Source organism: Lycium ferocissimum, chromosome 10, assembly GCF_029784015.1.
Source record: "Lycium ferocissimum isolate CSIRO_LF1 chromosome 10, AGI_CSIRO_Lferr_CH_V1, whole genome shotgun sequence".
Taxonomy (NCBI): Eukaryota; Viridiplantae; Streptophyta; class Magnoliopsida; order Solanales; family Solanaceae; genus Lycium; species Lycium ferocissimum.
This window is the reverse complement of record NC_081351.1, coordinates 24,795,817-24,812,997: the sequence shown is the minus strand read 5'-3', so window position 1 is coordinate 24,812,997 and position 17,181 is coordinate 24,795,817. Positions and strand designations below refer to the sequence as shown.

The 17,181-nt window shown below is 34.4% G+C and overlaps 1 pseudogene; it reads left to right on the top strand.

The window, feature by feature from the left end:
* The first annotated feature begins 4,720 nt into the window (after positions 1-4,720).
* The window catches only part of LOC132032933 (putative pentatricopeptide repeat-containing protein At1g10330), a 49,068-nt pseudogene continuing 36,607 nt past the window's right edge, over positions 4,721-17,181 (top strand).

Here is a 17,181-nt window from a genome sequence, read left to right as displayed (position 1 = left end):
GATTACTTGCTTTAACTGTGTATTTCTTCTTTTTCTGGCCAAATATATAAAAATAACTTGATTAGAATATCATTATCTTTAGCCAAAAAAAAAAAAAGTATGGTCAAAATATTGTTGTTTCAAGTTCTTTTTTTCTGATTTGGCCAAAAAAAGATGGTCTAAATAATTGGTGAACTTAAAAAGGTAAAAAGTTTATATTTTATCCTTAAAAATGCCACATGGACAAAAAAATCCATGTGGCGGGGCGGGTGTGTCACACGACCATGAGTCACAGGCGTGGTGGGGGTCGGAGACTATCATATTACCAAGTTCAGGGGGGTAATTAAGCCAACGCATAGTTTAGGTGTACACTGAATAAAAATCGACAAGTTCAGGGGGGGTCCCAAGCTATTCTGCCAAAAAAAAAAAAAAAAACAAGAACAGGTCAAGCCACAACCCCACAACTCCCACAATCTCCTATATCAGATATCGCTTTTCCTAATATCATACTATTATCGAAATCTATACTAAAGCTAACTTACTGAAAAACAAAGAAGAAAGGAAGAAAAAACTTGTTCTCCAAGGAAAATAGAGAGGAGTAAAATCTCTTTTTAGCCAAACACGCCGTTAATATATGTTGATATTGATCTTGAAAGAGAGAATAAATGGGCTTAGAGGCCATTGCTTGGAGTAGGTTCGACTAAGGCCCTAAAACATAATGGAGCTAAATATGTGGCTGGTTTTCTTAAATAGCCTTTTTCTAAGGCCATTCTTTCTATTTTGTGTCCATGTTATAAAGAACTTTTCAATATAGCCTAAAGGGTCGTTTGGTAGGGAATATAACGAATAGTCTTTGAATGGGGTATATTAGTAATCCTGAGATTAATAATATTGATTTTAGTTATATTGGATTATTTTTTATGACCGTTTGGTTGTTGTATTAAATAATATTCTATCCATAATTTCTAAATATTACTAAATAGGATATATTAGTAATGCTAAGATTAATTATGTTGGATTATTTTTTTATTGATTGTTTTTTATTAGGTAACATGTATTGCACAATTTCTAAATAGTACTGAATAAGTGTATTAGAGTAGGAATAATTTCTAAACCCCAACCACACGTTTTCTTGCATCTCTCGCAACTCTATTGTAATGATCAACGATACTTAATATTACAAGTGAATGTACTATCACTTTTTCGATTGGTTTTGAAGATATTTGTTGTGATTTTATTACATTCATTGCTTGAAATCTGAAATACAAAGAAGAAAGGAAGAAAAAACTTGTTCTCCAAGAGAAATAGAGAGCAGTAAAATCTCTTTTTAGCCAAACACGCCGTTAATAGATGTTGATTTTGATTTTCATTTTGAAAGAGATAATAATGGTCTCAGAGGCCCATCTTTTAGGGTAATCTGAAGAAATTGCAGGGAGAACAATTTGCACGATTGTTCTTCGTTGGAGTTGTCTTTAATTTTTGTCCCTCAAATTGCTAGTCTTTAATTTTTGTCCTTCACTTAAAACATCCCGAGATTCTGGGTTTGAACCCCGGTTTAGTCATAAAATAAAATAAAAAATCGCAAGGCAAATCTTTGCAAAAAATCTGCATTATACGGCAGACTTTGCCTTAGGGATAACTAAAAATCTGTCGGAGAGGGTAGACTTTGCCTTACGACAAAGTCTGCAGCATAAGACAAACTTTTTGCAAAGCATTGCCTTGCATTTTTTTTTCACTGAGTGGGAGTTCGAACCGCAACCTCGAGGTATTGTCGGCTACCTTTTTAAGCTAAGGGAAAAAAAAATTAAAAAATAAGTAACATCAGGGACAAAATTAAAGACCACCCGAAAGAAGAACAATCTGCGCAAAAAATGATTGCACGGTGTGGCCTTCAAATGGGCTGGTCTTTAGTTTTAGTCCCTTCAAATGGGCTAGTCTTTAACTTCTGTCCTTCATAACATGTTAACTTGTGATTATTATGATGCGTAATTTATGATCATAAATTTGATTTTGAAGGACAAAACGAAAGACCAACTCATTTGAAGGAAAAAATTAAAGACCCGCACAAAATAGGATCAAAAGTGCAAATAACCCACTATAGGTTGGACTAGGCCCTGGAACTTAGCGGAACTGAATATGGGTCATTTACTTTTGTAAAAATATTTAATCTTTAAGGAAAATAATATTTTAGCGGAAAATAAATTTATATTTTCATATCATAATATCCGATAAGTTATGTCTCGCACCTTTAATGAACTTATGCCTCGCTAGGCATAAGTTCAATTTTGAAGACCGAAAATTGAAGACTAGCCTATTTGAAGGAAAACCACGCAATTATTTGACTGAATATGTGGTTGATTTTCTTAAATAGCCTTTTTCTTTGGCCACTGGCACTCTGTCTATTTTGTCTCTTTTTTAAAAGGAATTTCAAGTATAGCCTAAATATAGCCTATGCGCTTGAAAGCGGGAGAAACAAATACTTCCTCGCCCCAATTTATGTGAGACACTTTTCTTTTTTAATGCATTAGAAAAATGTCACATTTCTATATTTAGAAACCTATGAGATGATTTACAACCACACAAATATTTAATGGTTGTTTTGCACAACAAATTTCAAAAGTCTTTTTTTCGTTCTTAAACTCCGTGTCAAGTCAAATGGTGCCACATTATTGGGACGGGGAGAGTAATAGGTAGTTCAGTTTGTTCTAAAACTTTAGTTTGATCGTCTAAAGTTTTTTCCATTACGATTTCAAGGAGCTTTTGCAAAGGTTACATAATTCACTGAAAATTAAAACTGGAGCTCTTACCTTTTCATTAAGCATATAGAATATTATTGTAACATATATAATTTCCTTCTAAAATAAAAATATTTTAGATTAAGTTGTATATCATAAAGTACTGAGCAAGAAGAATAGAAAACCTATGATGGTGATTAAACACATCGAATATACTTGATATCAATTCAGTTTTATATGTTTCATTGCATATCGTCATGAAGATCTAGATATCCTTTTTTGTACCTTTTACTTTTTTGTTGTGCATGAAATACTGAATGAGAAATAAAAAAACTTATTTAACTATTTATTTGGAAATGTTGTAATGTTGCAAAACACCGACTACAATTCCTTAGAAGAATTGTCAAGTGACTCATGAGAAATTGATCTCAACAAGAATTTTCTAGCATGAACCAAGAAATGCAACTGAATTTCAGTTCATTAATCTAAAGTTCGCACTACAATACATGTGTTGGAGCATCATTATATAGATGCTGTTCATCATTGTTAGGAGTCTTTTATATTTATCCTTTATGTCATTTATGCTTATCTCTCAGCTTTATCCTTTAGTTTCTAGAGATCTTTTAGTTAGAATAGTCTTCTCAGGAACAAAATGTATTTAAGCTCATTCAAACATACAATAACATATACAGTTTTTCCATAACTTCTTCAAGCTCTTATAGCATGACCTTTAAAATCAATCTTCACATGAATATTAGATCATTTGTAAGAAGATCAATCTAATATTTATACCAAATTTCAATCATGAAAAGGAGGAGGAAGAGAAAGAATACGTAGACCTTTGACTTAGTACCGTATTGTATTGTACTGTGCAATGTTTGGATAGATTGTGTTGTTTGTTGTGGTTCAATAACATTTTTATAGTAGTTTTACGGAAAAATATATAAATAATTACAAATATAAGAGCTTTTTCATGGTTATATACTAACGGAATTACGGGTTTACAAAACCATACAATATATTTTACAACAATGATGGTATCAATGAAAACAATACAATAATGAACCACAGGAAACAACCATCCAAACAGGGGGTTAGTGAAAATCATGGTTGTTCAGAAGTTCTCTTTTATTTCGTTGGACGGTGAAAAATGTATTTGACTGCAAATTCTGACAATGTTTAGTGTGTTGGAATGCGAACCCGAAAAAACCAGAACATATGCTTCAACTTCTACAACATATTATCAAACACTCAAACCAAATCAAATAAATACAATCTTTTATTGGGTTACACTAATATTTGGTGAACTAGGAGTGCATGAAAAGGTGTACGATGAAATTACGTAGATCCGTGTGACTTAGTCTTGTATAATGCAATGCTTGATGTACAATGTTGGGAAAAATAGGATTATAGGTTTTGGGTTTTTCGATGTTTTCTTGCATGTCTTATAGATAGGGGCGAAACCACCAAATCCGTGGTTACAAATATTGAGCTTTTCGAAAAATTACATTGTATAGATAGGTCAAATTTTTATTTATAAGTATATATACCATTGTTGACACCTCTTGACACAAGCTACAGCTTCAACGCAATGGTTAAGAGGTTGCAAAATTCCTTAAGATCACGAGTTTGACCTTGCTTGTACTTTTTTGACACCCCTAATGAAAATCCTGTTGGGCTTTAAAGACCCTTAAGTGCTTGGGTGAGAACAAAATATCGAGTTTTTGTGTGATTTGTTGCCGAATTTGCGTCCGTCGAAGTTGGTGGGGTTTGATGAAATCGCAACGTGTTGTCTTGTATATTTGTTTTATCTAGAAGGAAAATGGGATTATAGGTTTGTGAGTACAATGATGGGATTAAATTCTTTAAGGACACATGATAAGATGCTCGTCTCAGATATTTTCCAGTTTCTGCATTTAATCGTTTTTCCAGTTTTTGCTTTCTAGTTTTCTGAACATAGAATTACTAACAAATCCTAGCTCCGCCAATGCTTATAGTAAGTTAGAATGCCGAAGCTAGAAAAACCTGAACATATGCTTCAACTTCTTGAGCATTTCATCAAACAGTCAAACCAAATTAAACAAATACATTCACTTCTCACAACCAGTGGCCCTCTCCTCTTTACCTCTCAATGGATCAACACACTTCTTTACAAGACTCTCATCAGAGCTTACCTCAACATGTCTCAGCCTCAAATAACTCTTATCCTTTTCACCCAAATGCTCTTCCATTAAGCTCAACTTAATAGCCATACTTTCCCTTCTCTTAGCAAAGTTGTCATGTATTTCCCGCCCCGTTTGGCTTCATATATAGGCAAGAACCTTCATTATCAAGTCTTCAGAAGAGGTTCCTAATGTTTGAGGGTAGGTTTACAATAGTCCCTTAAATATGGATTTAACAATTTTGGTACTTTAAGTTTGGCAAAAGTTAATACTTTTAGTTTCTGTAAAATATTTAACGAACTTATAGATTAAACTGTAGAAACTATAAAAATTCTACCTCTAAATGTGAAATCCCGCTAATTTTCTATTTTCATAGTTCCCTTTTAATCTAATAGACAAAGTTCAGTAAATATTTGACGGAGACTAGAAGTGTTAACTTTTGGTAAACCTAAAGGACAAAAACTGTTAAGGTCATACTTAAGAGACTATTTTGAAGCTACCTCAAACATAAGGGACCATTTAGCTTCATATACGGGCAATATCCTTCACTCTCAAGTCATGAGAAGAGGGGTCTTGAGTGACCGGTATGTGTATACGTCTTTTATTAGGTTGTATTGGGGAGCGAACGCAAGGTGTTTGATGAAATGCCTAAACCGTGTGTCGTATCGTATAATACTATACTTGATGCTTGTGGGGGAAAATGGGGATATGGATTTGGGGTTCTTGATGTTTTCTCGAATGCATTATTGATAAGATTCGATTTCAGAGAAACACCAAATCAAACTACAAATGCGGAAATTAAAGATGGTAGGAAATCAATAGATGGGAATAGAAGAAAGAAAGGATCCATTCACTCAAATTGTGACTAATACAACAACCAAAAGATGAATTAATCCAAGTGAGAAGAGACTTAACTCATACATGTAAACCTAATCCTAGATTATCCAAGAGAGATCAAGATAAGAGTTAAGAAAATCCACCCTAATACCTAAACTAGCTAATCCTAGCTTAACCTAACTCCATACAAGGAGAAAACTACTCTCAATGAGTTTTTTCAACAATCAACAACTAAGGAATGAAAATAGGCTATGGCAAACTTATATAGTTTTTCCTTTACATGCATAGCCACAATTATTTAACTTCTAGCCAAATATGGCATTTAAAGGCTATTCCTATTACAACAAAGGCCCAAAAGTGGCCTTTGCGGAAATAACCCAACATTGGGCCTTCACCTGTCCAATTGCACTCTTAGCCACTTTTGTGGCTTCCAAATTGGGCCCTCATCTTCATGTCTCTTCCAAAAAATCATCCACACCATGTATGCCCTTGTGGATTGTCCTTCCATGGCCTCCAAAGGACCTATCTTCATCATCAAAGGGCGTGTGACATGGAAATGTGCTTCCAAAGCTCTAACATGGATTTTAGCTCTCATAATCGATCATGAGCTTCCTAGGATCATATCAGTTATAGATGTTTATTCATGGACTAGTATGATTCATGGGTACATGAAGAACGGGTGCTCTGAGCTTCTTTGTTATGTTTTTCGAGAAAATGATGGTACATGAGGATGTGAAGCACGGTTTATTATATTGAAGCTGAACGAGGCTACATTTGTTAGTATTCTTTCTTATGCCACGTTTTTGGATGTCAGTGTGGCGTTATATCTGGGGAGGCAAGTACATACTTTTAAATGATTTGTATTTTTCCATTCTATATAATTACTAGTACCAATATTTTTGTTTCATCTTGAATATCGATTTTTCTTCTATTTTTTTTTCCCCATATGTGAATAGATGGATGATTGTGTTGGATCTTGTCCAAAAGATTGACACCAAAAACTACTTGTCACCATAGAAGTGACATTACTGATACTTCCCTTCTACTTTATGATATGTACTAGCATTTCAAATGCCCAAAAAATTTGAAGGGTTGGATTGAGTTGGACTATTGAACTTCATAAACAGAGAAGTTTGCTAATTCCTTAACAAAATTGGCTTGTGAAAAGAGAAGTTATTAAGACTAATTTTGTGCAATTTCAAGAGTGAATTCAGAAGCATGCATGGTCCTTTTGATGTAGTGATGGATTATGCAAATGTCGGCCTTATCACTCGACGGAATTTTAGTAGGCGCTTGGCCATGAAAACCAAATATTTTTCAACTTTTTTGGAATTTTGAAGTTGGAGTTGAAGATGGAGTTGTGTTTGGTTATAGTTTTTGCAAGGAATGTTTGGTTGTTTGGACGTAGTGAAGTGAAAAAAGTGAAAACAAGGTTTTAGGTGTTTTTCAAATTTCAAATACAACTTGAAGTTGTATTTGGAATTTTCATGGCCAAACGTTGATTTCCAAATAGCGTGATAATATTTTTAGGAAAAAAGTGAAAAATTCTCATGGCCAAACGGGTTAATTTTTCACAGCTCAGATCTCTTATCAATAAATTAAGACAGATGAGTGAATCGAAGCAATTAATTTTGCACAAAAATTGTGCAACTGTTGGTCCTACTCAACATCCTAATAAGAAGAAGTTGTTAGATAACTGGAAAAAAGCGGGTGCACTTTACTTGTTGTTAAACAAGTTCTTTGGGGGGGAAAGAGAGAAAAATTATCTGCGCAAACATGTTGGTTTATCGGAATTTTCTCTTCGGTGATGAGCTCCTCACAAATTCATATCGGGGGCGAATCCATCTGTTGAAGGTGCGGATGAAGATTGTGTTGATGATCAAGCAGTCAAGGTTGTTGATATTGGTGAGAGCATGACGATTTTTACCATTAATACTAGTCGTCTTAAGTTCAATTTTGTATTGCAAACTTAAATAGCAGCTTGGGTTTGTGTGCTTTATGTGGATTGGTTGAAGAATCAACACATATATTTATGATGTTAGCCAATTATTTTTCATTTGTTACTTTAGTGACTAGTCATAGAGCTATGACAAAGTTTTGACCCTTCGGCCTGATACGACTAACGTTCGTTTTGTTATGGAGCAATTTTTGTTGAGAGATATCGATTGTGTAGCCATGTTTGTAAGACCATCACGGAGAAACCCATGAAATTTCATTTGTTGCTTATTGTAAGCAAATCACTATTCACTTCTTCAAAGTTAAGAACTCGCTTTCTTCTTCCGTTTGAGGTTTGTCTTGGGTATTGGCTAAATCTATAATGATACAAGTTTTGGTACTTGTTCACGAATAATTCACCTCTCATTAATGATTGCTCCATTATTTGCTCTATTTGTTTTTTTACTTATTCTCTCAACATCACAAATGGAGAATTTATCCGGGATGGGGAATAAAGTTAGGATGACCATGGACCACCACATATATTACAAACATTCCACTGTTCGAAAATATTTTGACAATGTTGCCACAGTGGGGTCCTCACAAATCAAACACGGATCAAAATAGGAACAACCAATATTCGACCAATTTTTACTCCAAGATCCTTCAAGAAAGCTTTCAAAATATTAAATTAAAAAGTAATAAAATAATAATAATAATAATAATAATAATAATAATAATAATAATAATAATAATAATAATAAAAAACTTGAATAGACAAGAAGAAAAGTCTAATCTAGAAATGATTAATTTTTGCGGCGCCAAAAACTTGTTGCTCCAACGCAAGTATACGAGGTCTTTTATAGGATTTCTAAGTCTCGATCCCAGGGGACTTATGATTAACTATTTACTAAATTAAACTAAAGCTAATTATCTAAATAAGAAATAAAATCTCCAGATATAATTATTAACTAACTAAAAATAAAATAAAACAAATAATGAACTTGACCAAGAAAGAGTGATTTTTTATCGGAGAAGAGATTGATCTTAACAATCTAGTTGAGTTTTCAAATCGTTCTACCTATGGGTTCTAGTTGACATGTATCATTTTATTTTCAACTTATATTCCTATTTTAACAAGAACATCTTCTTTGTATTCAACTAAGCAATTATATTCCTATCCTCATTCGAAACGATTATATCGAACAAGCTCTATTTATTCTTATTACGCATGCAAATTTCCTATCCCTAGTTCAATTCACACGCCACGAGTGTATAATTATTTCGTCAAATAATCAAACAATTAAGACCAAGAATAAATAAATAACCCAAAGATGGAAAATCAATAGATATAAACGACAATCAAACGTCAACTTTCATTTACTTTAGAACTGAGACAGTTAAACTCCACATAGACATGGAGGAAAAACAACAAATCATCCGAATAAAAACGTAAAAATTTACAGAGAGAGAGAAGATTGTAATTATATTCAAATTCTAAACTAAGGGTTTCAAGTCATCCAAAGTTATGTAAAAATCGTGTAGAATATGTATTTATAGGGTACCAAAATCATTAAAAACCAAATCCAAATCGGAAAAGAAAAACAACCAAAAATAAACCTAGCGCCCCGCCGGGCGGCGCCCCAAGAGCATTTAACAGGGACCAATTTCAACAATCACGTCAATTATAAATCTTATTTTTCAAAGTACTTATTTTTTATTTTTAAAAAAGTGAGTGCTTATTTTTTAGGTGTTTCCAACATCTTTTTTTGAGAATAAATTAGCTTTTTAGATGCGAAAAAATGCTTTTGCCCAAAGTATTTTTTTGAAAATTACTTTTGAGAAAAATACATAAGTAAACACTTTTAAAAGCTTAAACACTAAGTCTCAAAAGATTTTTAAATTAATTGGCCAAACCTTCCGAAAAAATTTTTTGAGAATCGCATGCCACATAGACAAATGGTCCTCCCTTTGTCTTCCAACGTTTGTTCATTTTAATTCCTTGAATTCTAACTTCCACGTGGACAACAGCATCTGTGCACTTCCTTCTCTTATTTTCTTATTTCGCACATTTGATGGCACCAATTATTACACCATAATTTCACAATCATTAGGACACTAGTGGATGTCTCCCTTATGTCTTCATCTTTTAATTCAAATCTCTTCATCTTCACACCGCTTTATTCCTACATATTAAAATATAACATTAAAGACAAATCAATATAATAACACTCAAAAAGACGATTAAAAGAAATTATGCATTTTTTAAAAAAAAAAGGGGAAAAATGATGATTGGTACTTGTTCCAATAATTCACCCCTTTGCTGTTCTTTTAACTTATTCTCTCCTTGTACAAATTTATCCCGATTCATGGATCTCTTGGTTCGAGAAATCAAAATAAGAAGCTTGAACCATTTCTTCCGACTCTTTTTCAAATTCGATAAAGATTGATTGATCGTATATTTCATTATAGTATGTAACCCATGATCATTTCATTTTCAACTTATTTTACATCTCTTGATCCCTTTTCCAACAATAATTTTTCCTTTATTTCCACGTCTTCTCTTCTCGTATCATTTTACTTTTGAGACAACTGGGAGATCCATAATTTTTATGTTTATGAGTTCCTACAATGATCTTAAGTTAATACTATATAAATCATTAGATTTACAATTAAATCTTTACAGATAGTAAATTTCTTAATATATATACATGGTTCGGGTAAAAGCTACTGAGTTCACATAAACCCATAACGAATGCTATAAATCCGTCCTTGAGAATCAATTAGTGGTGTGAACATTATAAATTAAGTTTGCTTGATGCAAACCTGAACTCAAGTGCATTGAACTAGCAGAAATATTCAAAAAGCAGGACATGTTGAACAAAAGAAGAAATGGAGTTATTAGTTTTGCATTTGTTTCGTGATCAAGTGAAAGTGGCAGACCAAAAAGAGCATATTTGATGTTTTTCTTAAAGAACCATTTGAAATTTATTAAGAAATTGGAAAATACAAAAAATAGAGGGACATATCTTCGATTCTTTTTACAGGAAAAATTACGCAAAATATAGACAAGTGCAATTTTCGACTCACATGGAGTGACGATTATTTAGTAATAGAAGTATTAATCATCACGATAAGATCTTTTCTCTTTTTGATTTCATCTAGAGCTGAGTTTTGAACGATACCAGAACATAATTTTTCTTTGGAATTGATGCATTGAAACTTAGCCCCAAATGTAATTCAAGAAAACTTGAACATTCCTATGCATAGAGATTTATCAGTCTTGAGCTACTTTCTCGATTGCCTCAAGATTGTGGGTTAAATGCTCAAATGTTTTCACGTTTAGAAGTTATATGCTTGAACTTTAGAGTAATCTTTATCCATTGAGTTAACACCATAAGAATACTTAAGCCAATTAATCATATCATCAAGGACATACTTAATAGGTAAGTGTTTAGCTTGCTATTGAAATTACTTGACGTAATTAAGAAAAAAGATAAGATAACTTCATAAATTTATTAACTGAACTTTGCAGTCGAATCCAATTAGCTAACTAATAATTATGCTGAATATGTAACAAACTATTAGTATACGAAAACTCATGTCTTTATTCATAGGGTAATGAATACTTCACGAAACATCACAAACTAGGAAAGTAATACAATAGCTTTTATTTGCATCACCAGCAACATATTAGACTTGAATCCTGCAATTTTCAAAAAAAAAAAAAAAGAATTAAGGTTAAGAGCTTTAAGGATGAAGGAGGTAGCAATCTCCTGAAAGATAAAGATTGAGTTGAATACCTGGATGTTACACTCTAATATCTTTTGTTGTGTTTTTTCATTCTTGTAATAATTTTGTGTTCCAATTCTTCAACCATCCTTGAAAACCATGCTGGATTTTGGGTTGCCAACATCATGTATATTACGGAGAGTACAACAATTAGACCACAACCGTAACCCATGAGAAACGCCTGCCAACTGATCATTGCTGAATCTCCTTCTTCTCCTTGATCTAGCTCAACTGGAGTTGTCGCTTGTGGTACCCCATCATCACCGCCACAATCTTTTGAGAGTGGAAATCCACGTAACCCATCATTCCCTTGGTATGAACTGTTCTCAAATGTATCAAATTGTTTTCCTTTGGGGATGCATCCAATAAGATGATTGTGAGAGAGATATAAGACTTCAAGTGATGTAAGAGATGCAAGTTGTTACGGAATATCTCCACCAATTTTGTTGAATGAAAGATCCAACGATTCAAGTACAGATAAATGTTGCAGTGATGTTGGTATAACACCTTCCAAGCCATTATGAGATAATTTCAACGTACGAAGCCCAATGAGATCTCCAAAATGCTTGGAATATGAACTTCAAATCTATTCTTTGAAAGATCGATAATTTTGTTTGAGGTCGAAACTCGAACAAATTCAAGATCCAATCCCTTTGTTTCAAGATCCAATCCCTTTGTTGTAATCATCAAAGAATACTTGTAGTAAAGATTTCTATCTGCTACATATCTTGGGGTTCTATTTTTCTCATCAACTAATTTCATAGCTTCAAGATTCTCAAAAAGTTTCACAGGTAAATTCCCCCTATATCCATAGGAAGAGAGATCTATGACTCGAAGATGAGCAAATAATTTTTCATTCCTTGAAGCGTGAATGGAGCCATGCAACCTATTTGATCTCAAGCTTAGAATCTGCAAAAGAGATAGGGCTCCCAACCAATTTGGAAATGTGTCAATCAACTCATTGTTACCTATATAAAGGAGTTCCAAATATTTGCAATTGAACAAAGATGGTGGGACTTTCCCCTCTAACTTATTCCCGTCCAATTAAATGTGTTGAGTTGGTTTCCAATTCTAAAAGTTATATTAGTTGTCCCACTTAGACTATTGTTGCTTAAATCCAAATCCCAAAGTTCACTCATCTCACCCAAACATTGCGGGATCGATCCTCCAAATTATTACTTCCCAAAGCTAGCACTTCCACTGTTTTCAGATTACAGATAGTAGAATCAATCTGTCCACTGAGATTATTCTGAGAAAGGAGAAGAAATTCTAGTCTCTACTGGTTTAGAAGTGACTTTATGTAACACCCCGTATCGTTAGAGTTCTAGTGAAAAAACCGAAGGTTTGAACGTTTTCCGAAAATGGTTGACATGCCTACTTTGGGAAACCATAAACCCTTTATTAGTTGGGAATTTGAGAAAGTACCCTTAATGAAAGTTATAATACGTAGAAATACCTTTCTAGGCATATAAGGATCAGGTCAATCGGGGTCCGAATCAAGGAGATATGATCGTCTCAAAATTCTAATAGAGGGGTGCTCAGATTCGATAAAATCGACGAAGTTTTCGATATGTTTGCCTTCCAGTCCAATTTCGTGAAAATCCGTTGATAATTTGAGGAAACTTAAAAATGAAATTGTAGCTCTTTGAAATATCTTTCCAACGGTATATTATGGATCCTGAATAGAGCTATGTACAAGAAGTTATGCCCATTTTACCGAATACTGTGCAGAACCAACACAGGTCGCTTGTGAGGGCGTGTGCGATGGCCCTGCCTCGCGGGTTGATCGCACAAAAACACCCTCTCTGAATACTGACCTGCAGGGGGTCGTGCACTACATGTTCGTCGCTGGCCCATCGCGTATAAGGTCGGGTTTCAGGTCAAAAGTCGGGATTTCGCGTTTTAAGTTATATTTAAGTTTGGGGTTTATTTCCCTAACACCCCTAGTCACAAAAAATCACCCTAAAGTCAAAGGGAACAAGTTCCAAGCCTCAAGAACCCTCCAAGGTAAGTTTTATCATAATTCTAGGTTGAATTCAAGTCCCTAATCCCTTTTTAACTTGAGTAAACCCTTCTAATCGATAGAGTTGTGAGTGGAACATTATTGTTGGGCATGGAAACCCTATAACTCAAATTCAAGAGGATTGAATGTCAAAAAGGTAATGCTTTTACACTCTAATCATTCATAATAGTGAATTGATGAGTTCTTGGGAGAATAGTAAATGAGTTTAGTAAAGAGAATTACACGAACTATAGTAGGGTTTTGGGTTGTTGACTTGAGATTGTTATAATCATATGGGTGATGGAGAATGATGTTAATTACACCTAATTGAGATTGTAGAATCACCTAGAAGTAATAGAATGGGAATTAGGTGAGGAAAACACCATTAATGGAGATTGTGGAGCTTTATGCCCACCAAGTGTTTGATAAAATGCTTGGATGACCAAAGCATGGATATTATTGCTAATATAGAATCCCTTTGGCTTGTATTGATATAGATCAAAAGTTGAAAGGGTTGACTAACGTTGTACTACACTCAAAGCTGGAATTAAGGTATGTGAGGCTAACTATCTACGTTAGGGAATGTTCATGATTCTCCCTATGCCTCATTCTTCATCTTTGTTAATTTGACTCAAAATACGCTTTAGCCCTAGTTTCATGATATGTTGTAGAATCATATCTTCTAGGGTTGCGAGTTACATAATTCGTTCATGGTTGTCCATTTGAATATCATGAACTCGGTAATCTTTATAGACTTATGTATTGTTACCACACGAGTCTCGATCTAGAAATTCGGATGTCTTTGGGGGGGGGGAAACAATCGGTGTTTTTAATTAGAATTGAAGATGTCTATTTCGGTTAAGATTGTTCATTGTTATTATGGTCTCGATTTATTAATTAACCATAATTAAACATATGTGATTTTGCCCAAGGGTACGAGTAGCCTTGTGTATACGTATACGTAGGCCGAGCCGTTGGCGGACGCTTACTAGCCGAGGCCATAGTGTGCGTTTATCATTGGACCGAGGCCCCACATATACAAACACGGATAATACGGATGATTCGACTTGCGATAGGAGTATTCATATCTCTCTTCCTTGCTATTTCGATTTATCGATTTTAGTACTTTATTCTTGATTCTTTACATACCGACAATTCAAATGTGTTGATGTCCCTTTTATTGCTTGGGGGCCGTCTCGCGATGCAGGCGATGATATACATGTTGACGACTCAGCTATTTAGAAGTGCATGTATCAGCTACTGGTAAGCCCCAAATTCCTTCGGGACGTTGTCAGCTATCCAGTTATTTCAGTTTTTAGACAATTACATTATTCGGTATTCTTAGAGGCTTCATAGACACGATTCGAACGATCGGAAATAGTTGTTATGTTAGTCTTGTTGTGTTATACTCGGTTGTTTGGTTTAGCCATGTTGGCTACTTATAGATATTTTCAGATTGTCTAAATATTCCGCATTATGATATTTCGATCGGACTTTCGCTTATTCAAGATATGTTAGTTTTATTTTATAAGTTAGTTATGTTTTGGTATCACATGTTGATTCGACCGACGTTGGTTCGCTCGGTCACATGCGATCGAGCACCCGGTTGCCGTGTTACGTCTGAGCCTTCGTGTTCGGGGCGTGACACTTTGGAATAAGACCTTCCAGCTGATTTTGTTTTAGAACAACAGAAAACAATGTTTTGGAATTAAACTCTGGAATTTTTCCACTGAAATTTTTATTGCTCAAATCTAACTCTTTTAGAGACAGCAGGGAGAATATATAAGAATGTATTAGACCAGTTAGGGACTTGGATGAAAAATCTAGCTGCTCTAGTTGGACCAGCTTTGATAAGCACTCAATTTGGCTATTTAAGTTGTTTTCCCCAAGATATAAGCTTGTTATGCTGGTGAGATTCCACATAGGTTTAGGAATGGGCCCTGAGAGATTTGAAGAACTCATGTACAATGTTTGCAATGAAGTTAAATAGCTAAATGATTTAGGTATCTCACTAGTAAAATTCACACCACTAAGATATAACTCCATGAGAGATACCTGTTGCTATTCCGTTTTGGTCGTTGAACCCACAATGATGAGACAGTATTGTTTGATAAAGCAAGAAGTTTCAAGTTGGAAAACTCTTTCGAGCAATGTACCAAATAACTGTGTGTACTGAAGGTGTAGAGTTGTTAAATAAGAAGAGAAATTTAGAGGAATGGTGGAAGAGACGTTCACAAAGGTAAGGTCAAGCTCTCTTAAATTCGGGTTCTTGGGGCGATTCAAAATTATGAGGTTCGATTCTAAGCTCGTATGGGAAAAATTCGGATATCAAGAATGTATAATTTTGAAAGACGAGAGATTTGAGGAAGGGATTAGACCAGAAAAACCTGAATTCAACAAATCAAGATGCATCAAACTAGAAAACTCACCAAATTTAGGCAAAATGAATGACCCGGAAATGTTATTACCTGACAAATCAAGTCGTTTGAGATTAGAGAGTTGGAAGAGGCTATTATTGGAATGAAACTTGCCTTGAAGTCCACTGCAACTAAGATCAAGCTCAATCACTTGGCATGTAGTCTCGTCACAGTTAATTTCATCCCATGTGCAGCAATTTGTGCTTTTGTTCCACATAACTGTTTTTGGATGAGAAAAATCACAATATTTAGAACCATTGGATTTATGGTAAACACGACCTTAGATAGGAGATTATGGAGGTCACGTATTAGGGTACATGGTTAGTTAGTAGTTGAGTGTTTTTCTACTTATCCTTGCATACTGGTAGTTGTAGTATTTACCTTTGTGCCCTTGTGTTTAATAGTAGCTTGCGCAATATTTGCATTATCTTGCTTTGGATTGCTTGTTCTTTTATAAATCGTCTATTATCTTGAGTTATTCGCTTATTGTTACTAATACCTTTTCATCTTTCTTTGAGTCGGAGGTATCGCAACGGCTTACTTCCTACCGTCAAAAGTTAGGGGTAAGGTGCGTAGAATCCCCCCCCCCCCCCGGACCTCGCCCTTGGTGGGATTTTACTGGGTATGTTGTTGTTGTTGTTGGTAAACATGTGCTTGAATTGTAGCAAAGCATGAGCTTGATCTTTGGGAAACAAATGAGGTAAGGATAAAGAGAAAACAAGTTGATAGAGAAAGGTTATATATATTAGAACCATCCAAGTTTTTGATAAACCATTTTTGTACTCAAAATATCAAAACTAAGCACTTAGAAGAGAAGATTTCAAATTTTTTTTGCTCTGTTCCTCTATTAAATAATATTGAGTTATATATAGCAAAAAGCAAAGAAAGTTTACTATTGTTGCTTTGGAGTGAACAATTCCAGGAAGGTGACATAGTCATTTTCAGTCAAATATAGTGTTGTAAATTACATATCACATGCAATGTGTCGCACAATATGCGAAGACTATTTAATCTTATCTCTCAAGTCATTGCGCCGAATTCAAATGAATGCTGAAAAATATCCAAAGTTCACATTCTTAAGTGAACACGTAGAAATTAAGATTTAAATGAAAGCTACAACACAAAGTTCTATCACATGCATTTTGTTTGATACCTTATGGGACAAAGATGTCACAATATAGGTCTTTGTTTCGGTTCTCTTAACACCCCCTCACCACCACACACGCATACACACAACTTTCCCTTTCTATTACCATTTATATATTAAAACACACCTCCCTGATAGTTCAGCTAGGAAAAAGGAATTTGGGGTAGTTAACCCA